This window comes from Anopheles merus, unplaced genomic scaffold (assembly GCF_017562075.2).
Source record: "Anopheles merus strain MAF unplaced genomic scaffold, AmerM5.1 LNR4000258, whole genome shotgun sequence".
Lineage (NCBI taxonomy): Eukaryota > Metazoa > Arthropoda > Insecta > Diptera > Culicidae > Anopheles > Anopheles merus.
The window spans coordinates 49,611-58,189 of NW_024427838.1; the positions used below are offsets into that span (position 1 = coordinate 49,611).

Sequence of the window (8,579 nt, forward strand, 5' to 3'; positions counted from 1 at the left end):
ATGGCGAACTATCAGATGAAACAGGGGCTATTGAAATGCATCAAAGTGTACGTAGGTCCATGCGAACAACAAAAGGCATCGCACCTGTTCGATTCAGGGAGGAAAGTTATATGGCGGGATCTTCTGAACAAAACGAAGAACCCAGAAATTTAAAGAAGTTTTCGTCTGTGAAGCGCGCGAAAAATGGATATGGATAATGGATAAATGAACTGAAATCACACGAAGAAAACGGAACATGGGATGCATTGGTAGAGCTACCTGCTGGCAGAAAGGTTGTTGGTTGCAGCTGGATTTTTAAGTGGAAGAGAAATGCAGCTGGACAAGTAATCAAACACAAAGCTCGTCTAGTGGCGCAAGGCTATTCCCAGCAATTTGGAGAAGACTATGATCAAGTATTTGCTCCGGTCACAAGCCATACAACATTTCGTATGATGCTCGCTATAGCTTCTAAAACACAGATGAAATTACGGCATTTAGATATTAAAACGGCCTATTTATATGGTAATCTAGATCAGGAGCTTTTTATGCGACAACCACCTGTATATGAGATAAAAGACAAAGAGCATTTGGTTTGTCGATTGAAAAAGAGTATTTATGGTCTGAAACAATCAGCTCGATGTTGGAACCAGAAACTGCACGGTGTTCTGCTAGAGATTGGCTTCCAACAAAGTGCTGCTGATCAGTGTTTATACAATAAAACTGAAGATGAAAAAAGAGTCTACATTTTAGTGTGCGTGGATGATATGATAGTCGGTTGTTGTGGACGAGACTCTCATTGATTCTGTGTATCACGCTTTAACCGAACATTTCGAAATGACGGACCTAGGACCAGTTAGTTACTTTCTGGGAATGGAGGTTAAATGTGAAAAAGGTAACTACAGCGTTAGCCTCGAAGGTTACATTGAAAAATTGATTCGTAAGTTCGGATTGAGCGAAGCAAAAACTGCGAAAACACCGATGGATGAAGGATTTTTGAAGGAGCAAGACTCAAGCTCTATTTTGAAAGACACTACTCAATATAGAAGTCTAGTTGGTGCTCTTCTATACATATCGGTGTGTACGCGACCAGATATTGCTGTAAGTACGGGAATACTTGGTAGTAATGTTAGTAATCCTACTGAATCATGCTGGGTTGCGGCTAAGCGTGTTGTAAGATATTTAAAAGCAACTAAACATTTTAAGCTCACTTTCAACAAAGCTGGTAGCCATTTGATTGGTTATTCTGATGCTGACTGGGGCAGGGATACTATAACAAGAAAATCGACTACCGGATATATGTTTTTCTATGCTAGTGGAGCTGTAGTGCCGATGATGTGACTCAACTGCTTGAGAAAAAGTATCAAAAATGCTCATTTTCTATTATGATTCGGGTTAGAGCACTCGATTTGTCTCTGGTTTGATACATCGAACTGAACGAAGGTCATTTGCATTACCTGGCTCAAACGGAGGCCGTTTTTTGTCCAACAGCTTTCCGTCAGGTTAAAGCTACGGAAAGCGTTTTGTTTTACGGTTTAATACTACTAATACATATATTTAAACTACACGAATTGCATGTAATTACATTCAAAAGTAATTTTATGTAATTATTCACTGGAAAAGGGTAGGAATAACAAAATACACAGAAATAAGAAAATCATACCACAAGCGCTACTTTTTATGACATTGCCAAACAGATTTAAAGAACGATAATATGCCACCAGTAGAAATAATTTTAAATTGGTACGATACTTCCTGCGTTTACGCGTTGCAGTTTGTTTTGACAAACAAATCGATTTCAGATCAATTTGATAGCAATGTCTCGAGTCAACGAAAGAAGTCTCTAACAAGCTTGTATAATACCGATTTCGTTTCAGTTCGTGTAGCGCGATTTTGTTTGACACATTTCCGTTTGAATCAGATAATCGACACTTGTGTCATGGGCCAGTCGCAAACAAACCAGCATTGCATTATCGTCGATGGAATCAGAATATATTTCCTTAAGTGAAGCTACTAATGAACAAATGTGGCTAACTCGATTGATGAAAGACTTAGGAGAACATATTGAAACAGCCGTTAAAATCTTTGAGTATAACCAGAGTTGCTTTTGTTTCGTCAACTCTGATAGAACCAATCGTCGATAGAAACACATTGAAACAAAGAACACTTTGTCAAACAACAGTGTGAATCTAGAAAAATGATGCTTGAATATTGTCCCACGGAAGAGATGGTTGCGGACATTCTAACGAAACCACTAGGAGCAACGAAACAAAGAAAATTTACGGAGATGTTAGGGCTTCATGGCACACGTTGAGGAGGAGTGTTGAGAAAGCAACATGTGTGCAATGAACACATCATAGTAGTCTGTAGAAAATGTTTAATATGATCAGTCTAGTTTGAAATACATTACATACAAGTTCATTGTTTAGTTTCTGCTCCTCCTTTATTCCACTGTGTTATAACTCTGCTCAACAACCTGTACAATGATACAAAGAGCGGACGAGAGGAGAACGCTTGCGTGAACGATTGGTGTAGCAAGCGAAATTGGACAAGTCCCAGAAAAACGAGACGCAAGAGTTTCTCTCAACGAGATGGAAAGGGATAGCTAAATGAAACATGGGAATCGTTGATGCGACACAGCCAAGTCGCAAGCAAATACAGGCCAACACCCAGAGAGCGAGGCAGAATGAAACGTTTTGTGAATGTTAGAATGAGAAAAATGATAGATACACATAAAATCGCGCGATAAAGCCGGTTGGGGTTGAGAACACTTTTTCAATACAAAAAACCAGTTGCAACGTGACAATGTCGGTTGGGTATCGGATCGTCTAAACGGGTGCCATTTAACACTTTAAGTGCCGTGTCATGTAAATTCGCATGACGGTTTTGCTCACCGTTCAGCTTTGCATCTGACGCTCAGTGATTCTCTCGAGCAGTGTTGCGAACGGTGATAGTCGTCGACACAAAATTTTACAAAATGATACGCATTTTAGATACACGCTTTCGTTCGACATCATAGAAAAAAATATCATTTGACACGATGATATATTTTTTTTGAGTATTCATTTGATTGTGATTTTCCCGGGATACAAGCAACTTAGGTCATGTTGAACGCAGTTGGCTTTGCGTTTGTCGTCCTAAAATCAGTGGCGTTAGTGAACAGAACAAGCTTATTCTGAGTGAAACAAGGTAGTAAAGAAACACATTCCAATTCTAATATTCTTAAATAAAAATGTCAAAAACATCAGGAGAAAAGCGGAAACTCCGTGAAATTATAGCAGAAGGTTGTGTGGGTTTCGAAAATGGACACTTCGTTTGTACTATCGACGAAGTAAATGGTTGTAAATATAGGCAAAAGAATGAAAAAATGAGCCGGGTAATTTTATACGCCATATACGATCGGTGCACCCAGATTTGGCAAAATCCCGAGGATTGCTGCAAGAGGACGGTGAAGTCCCCATAAAGAAGAGGAAAGATTCCAAAGTTTCGGTAGCCATTGACCGGCAAAAGCTCCTGGAAGGTATTTAATATATTTAATTTTTTTTGTGGCGATTACGTCAAATAATATTTACTCAAGCTTTATTAATAACAATAAGTATTAACTAAATGTTATTTAAATATTAAACGCTCTCTAAATTGTCGTTTCTAAAGGTATGATGAAGCTAATATTTTGCCATAACGTACCTATGATGTGCGTCGAATGGGACGGCTTAGGGTTGATCCTGAAACCTATTTGTGATGCGTTGAAGATGAACCTCACCGATCTAATTGTTTGTCATCTTGGAGCTGCTGCTCGAAAAATTCGCCAGGAACTTACCACAATTTTGAAAGGAAAACTCTTATGCTTGAAAATTGACTGCGCAACTCGTCTTGGACGCCACATATTGGGGATCAACATCCAATATTATTGTGAACTACAAAGGATGTCGTCATTTATACAATTGGTAATAATCCTCATTCTCAATTAATCTTTTTAAAAACACGCATGCGATTTGCAGCGAATTTCATGTTTTACCTATCGTGAAAGTTTTGATGAAGTATGAATAACTCTTTGTTTAAACTAAATTCAATGGGAATGGTTGAGCTGAATAATAGACACACCGGAAAATTTTTGAAAACAAAGATCGACATACGAAACGATACGATCTGAATACGAAATTTTTATTAGAACAAATTTTCACGTCACCTGTGATAATGGTGCGAACATGATCGCTGCCGTTTAAGCATCTTCAATCAGATGACCAGGTCATGTTCAACCCACTTGAGGACGAAGAAAACTGTTCAGTTCCGAAACATTATTTAGATTTGACAGAAGCCATTGAAAAAGAATTTTACCAATATATCACTCTTGTGAGATGTGCCGTTCATACATGCAGCTTTCGGTAGTAGATGTGGTCAAGACATTCGATGGAGAGATTCGTAAATGTACTGCAGTATCAAATAACTGCCGGAAAATTATGTACAAGACTGTTTTTAACAATGAATCTCTCCCACCGCTCTACTCAAAACCAGGTGGGGAGGAATTTTCGAAATGTTGAACCATTTTTTAAACAGGAGGATTTCTTCAACGAACTGGGTCAGCAGCATTCGTAATTAGGTGAGATTTATTATATAAACGAAAAAGTTTTTCAATACCTCAACATTTCATTTTTTTTCAGATTTAACAGAACAATGAGATTTTATAAAGAATATGAAGCGGCGTTTGAGCCTGTCTATATTTCAACAAAAGCCATGCAAGTCAAACATACATCACTGAACGATTTTTATCTATCCTGGATGAAGACCATTTTGAAAGTCGGTTCAATTCCAGGAAATCGTTTCGTTGAACCGCTTACAAAAGCCCTTAAAAATCGGTTAAAAAATCTTAAAGAAAGTATTGTTTTTAAGGCCGCGCTTCTACTTGACCCAAGATTCAATTATTTGAACTCTAAATTTTTTAATCAAGAAGAAAAAGAAGAAATTCGCGTGCGTAACATATTTCAGACTTCATTCTAATTTACATTCTACATTAATAAAACAACATTTTATTTACTTACTACTTACTTACTATCCGCACTACAACCGCTTTGCGGTCTTGGCCTGCCTCAGGAGTGTCCGAAACCGCTCACGGTCTCGCGGCCTTCGTCTGCCAGTCCGTTATCCCGGCCTTAATGGCGGACGCCTCCACGCCATCTTGCCACCTCAATTTGGGCCTCTGTCCTTGTGGACGGCCTAAAAAGACTTACGGGCTGGGTCGTCCGTTTCCATGCGTATAACATGGCCAGCCCACCGGAGCCTGGCGAGCTTTATACGCTGTACGACAGTGAGGTCGCCGTACATCTCGTATAGCTCGTCATTATAGCGGCTCCTCCATTGTCCTTCCACACATACGGGGCCAAGTATCCTTCTGAGCATCTTCCTCTCGAACGCGGCTAAGAGGGTTTCGTCAGATTTGGACAGTGTCCATGTCTCAGAGGCGTATGTGAGTACTGGTACTATATAGGTACTATATAGTCCCAGCTTCGTCCGTCGCGACAGGTTCTTTGAGGTGAACTGATTTTTCAGGCTGTAGAATGACCGGTTGGCAGCCAGCATCCTTGCGCGCAACTCAGCTTCCATGCTGTTGTCGTTGCTGACCTTTGACCCAAGATAGGTGAATTGTGGAACGACTTCAAAAGTGCGTTCACCTATCTGCACGTCACGCCTACGTAGATTCTGATTATTTATTGGTAGGCCCGCTGATGTTGCCACCATCAGTTTGGTCTTTGCCTCGTTTATCTGCAATCCGAGGCTCTCTGCCGCCTGCTCGATCCCTTGGTAGGCTTCTGCTACATAGGAGAGCCGCAGACCAATGATGTCTATATCATCAGCGTATGCCAGGATCTGGGTTGACTTATAGAAGATGATTCCCGTAGTCTCCACCCTCGAGTCACGGATGGCCCTCTCTAGCGCCAGGTTGAATAAGAGACAAGCAAGCCCGTCCCCCTGGCGCAGACCCTTGGTGGTAGCAAAAGGTCCTGAGAGTTTCCATCCACCCTCACCTGGCATGTGACGTTGGTCATAGTCATTCTAACTAGCCTTATCAGTTTGGCCGGATTCCAAGAGCTCATAGCGTCATACAGTTTTACCCTGGCTATGCTATCATATGCGGCTTTGAAGTCTATGAAGAGATGGTATGTGTCGTGTCTGTATTCAGCCATCTTTTCCAAGATCTGCCGCATGGTGAAGATCTGATCAGTGGTTGATTTTCCGTTTCGGAATCCTCTTTGATAGTTTCCGACTATCTCTTCGACGTGCGGGACAAGGCGATCCTGAAGGATCAGGGAGAATATTTTATAGGCGGTATTCACACCGTAATACCCCTGTAGTTGTTGCAGTCCAACCTATCTCCCTTCTTGTATAAGGGGTAGTTGATGCCGAGATTCCAATCACAAGGCATCGAATCGCTATCCCACACCTCAGTAACAATTTGATGAATCTCGTTTTCTAGTCGTGCACCTCCATTCTTGACCAGTTCGGCTGCAATTCCGTCGGTTCCGGGTGCCTTGTTATTTTTCAGCCGACGGATAGCCTTTCGTGTTTCTTCTATGCTAGGTGGCAGTAGCATTCACCATCTGCTAGTGGCGCTTCTAGCTGTTCGCTAAACTGGTCATTGAGTAGTTCATCAAAGTACTGAGCCCACCTACTGGTTACTGACCAGATCTCCATCCTTGTTGCGACAGCAGGTTACCTTAGGTACAACGTTGTTTCGGTGACCTGCTATCGCTTGGTAAAACTTTCGTGTCGGTCCGTACGCCTCTCTGGTTTGCTCGAGTTCCCGCATGTTTTGCTCTTCCAAAGCATGCTTCTTGGAGCGGTGAACTCTTTTCTCTTCGCGTCTGAGCCGTGAATATTCCTCTGCGCATGCCGCGCTTCTATGCCGTTGCTGCATTGCTCGGTATGCAGTATTCTTACGTTCGGTCACTTGTCTGCATTCATCGTCGAACCAGCCAGATTTGGTGTTGCCACGACGTGGGGGAGTATATTTCTTGCACAGTTTTATTATTTTAATTACACACTTTAATACATTACTTTTAATTACAATTACTTAATGTTGCCAGCTTAGCCTTTAAAAAATATGTTTGTGACACAAATTAAAGCAGTACAAATCGAGTTGTCCTTATGCGTTAGGCAATAAGTTGATACGTGTGTCGAGGATCCAAGATGACCACAAATAACTTAATATTTAAATTAATTTTGTTTCCATATTAAAAATGATATTTACGTAATTATAGAGCTTCATCATCTCTACATCGGAACGCATCCATCTATGCAAAGCTAAGGTTCAACCATCTTCATCATCATCACCATCTAATGCTCCGAATGGGACACTAAATAGCTCCAGTGATTTGATTTGTATTTTACTGAACTTTACGGAGGATCATTGCCAGAACAAAATGCTGAAGAAATACACGAGCGCGAACAAGATTCTACGGCAGCTGATATCATTGGACGCAGAAGCCCATCAAAACTCGCATTTTGATGTTTGGAATTTTTGGTTAATGCAAAAATCCACTCATCCTGAACTATATGAAGTAGAGACATTACTTTGTCAGTACCATCAAACCAGGTATCTGTGGAGCGTGCTTTTAGCGCACTTGGTTTGGTTTTATCTGATAAACGGACCAGAATGAACGATGATACGTTGGAAAACATTTTACTGATCAAGCTGAACCAGCCCTTGCTTGAAAAAATTCTACCTGATTTATATGAATGGAATAAGGAAGATATTTAATTACTTTAAGGGGGTTTAATTGGGGTTTAATATTGTTACACTTAATATAATGAAAAAATATAACAGTATAAGTATAACAATAAAAAATAAATAAAAACATTTTTAATTGAATTGGCCTTTGTTACATAAGAATTTCATTCGGTAGGAAATCTTTTTCAATATCGGCATCATAAATAAAAATATAACGAACCCTCCTAGAACATTTTTTTAACCGGCAAGTCCAAAAAATGCAAATGTAAGCTTAAACTCACGCTAACATTTAATTACAACACACATATATTTTAACAAACCACTTTTCAAAGATAAAAAAGAAAAATCAGAAAGGAATGAAAAATTCAAAGTTGAAAAACCTTGAAAAACACTTCCATGTATTCTCTTTGTTTATACGGGGCCATGCCATGTTGGCAGGGAATCTTGAAAGTGGGTGCTGTTTGTGTTATCCAACAAACTACCAAGCAGTTTATAAGCAACATTTCGTGGATTTCTGTACCCAAGTTCCTTTAAATTCCAGTCAATAAATTGTTTTTGTAATGCCTGAAAAATGTACCAATCTGTAAATTAATGTAATCGATGCTATGTTAAAAGCTTACACTGGGAAAGTTAAAAGATAAAATTTTTTAAAATTTTATGTGAACACCTACAGCCGACATCACATTTCAGCGATTTGTATCGAGCAAAAAAATCAAATGACATTCATTCTACTCTTTTTTTGCAATCATGTCATCGCAAAAGCATTGATTGTTATTGCACAAATGATTGTTGCTGTTTGAAAAGTCGTGTCATGGTAACCATGAATATCATGAACGAAAAATGATTTTGACAGCCGCTTACTGCGAATATCATAAAAAAA

General features: G+C 39.8%; 1 pseudogene; it reads left to right on the forward strand.

Annotated features, from left to right (window-relative positions):
* The first annotated feature begins 813 nt into the window (after positions 1-813).
* Positions 814-7,729, forward strand: LOC121601984 (annotated as a pseudogene).
* The last annotated feature ends 850 nt before the right edge of the window (positions 7,730-8,579 follow it).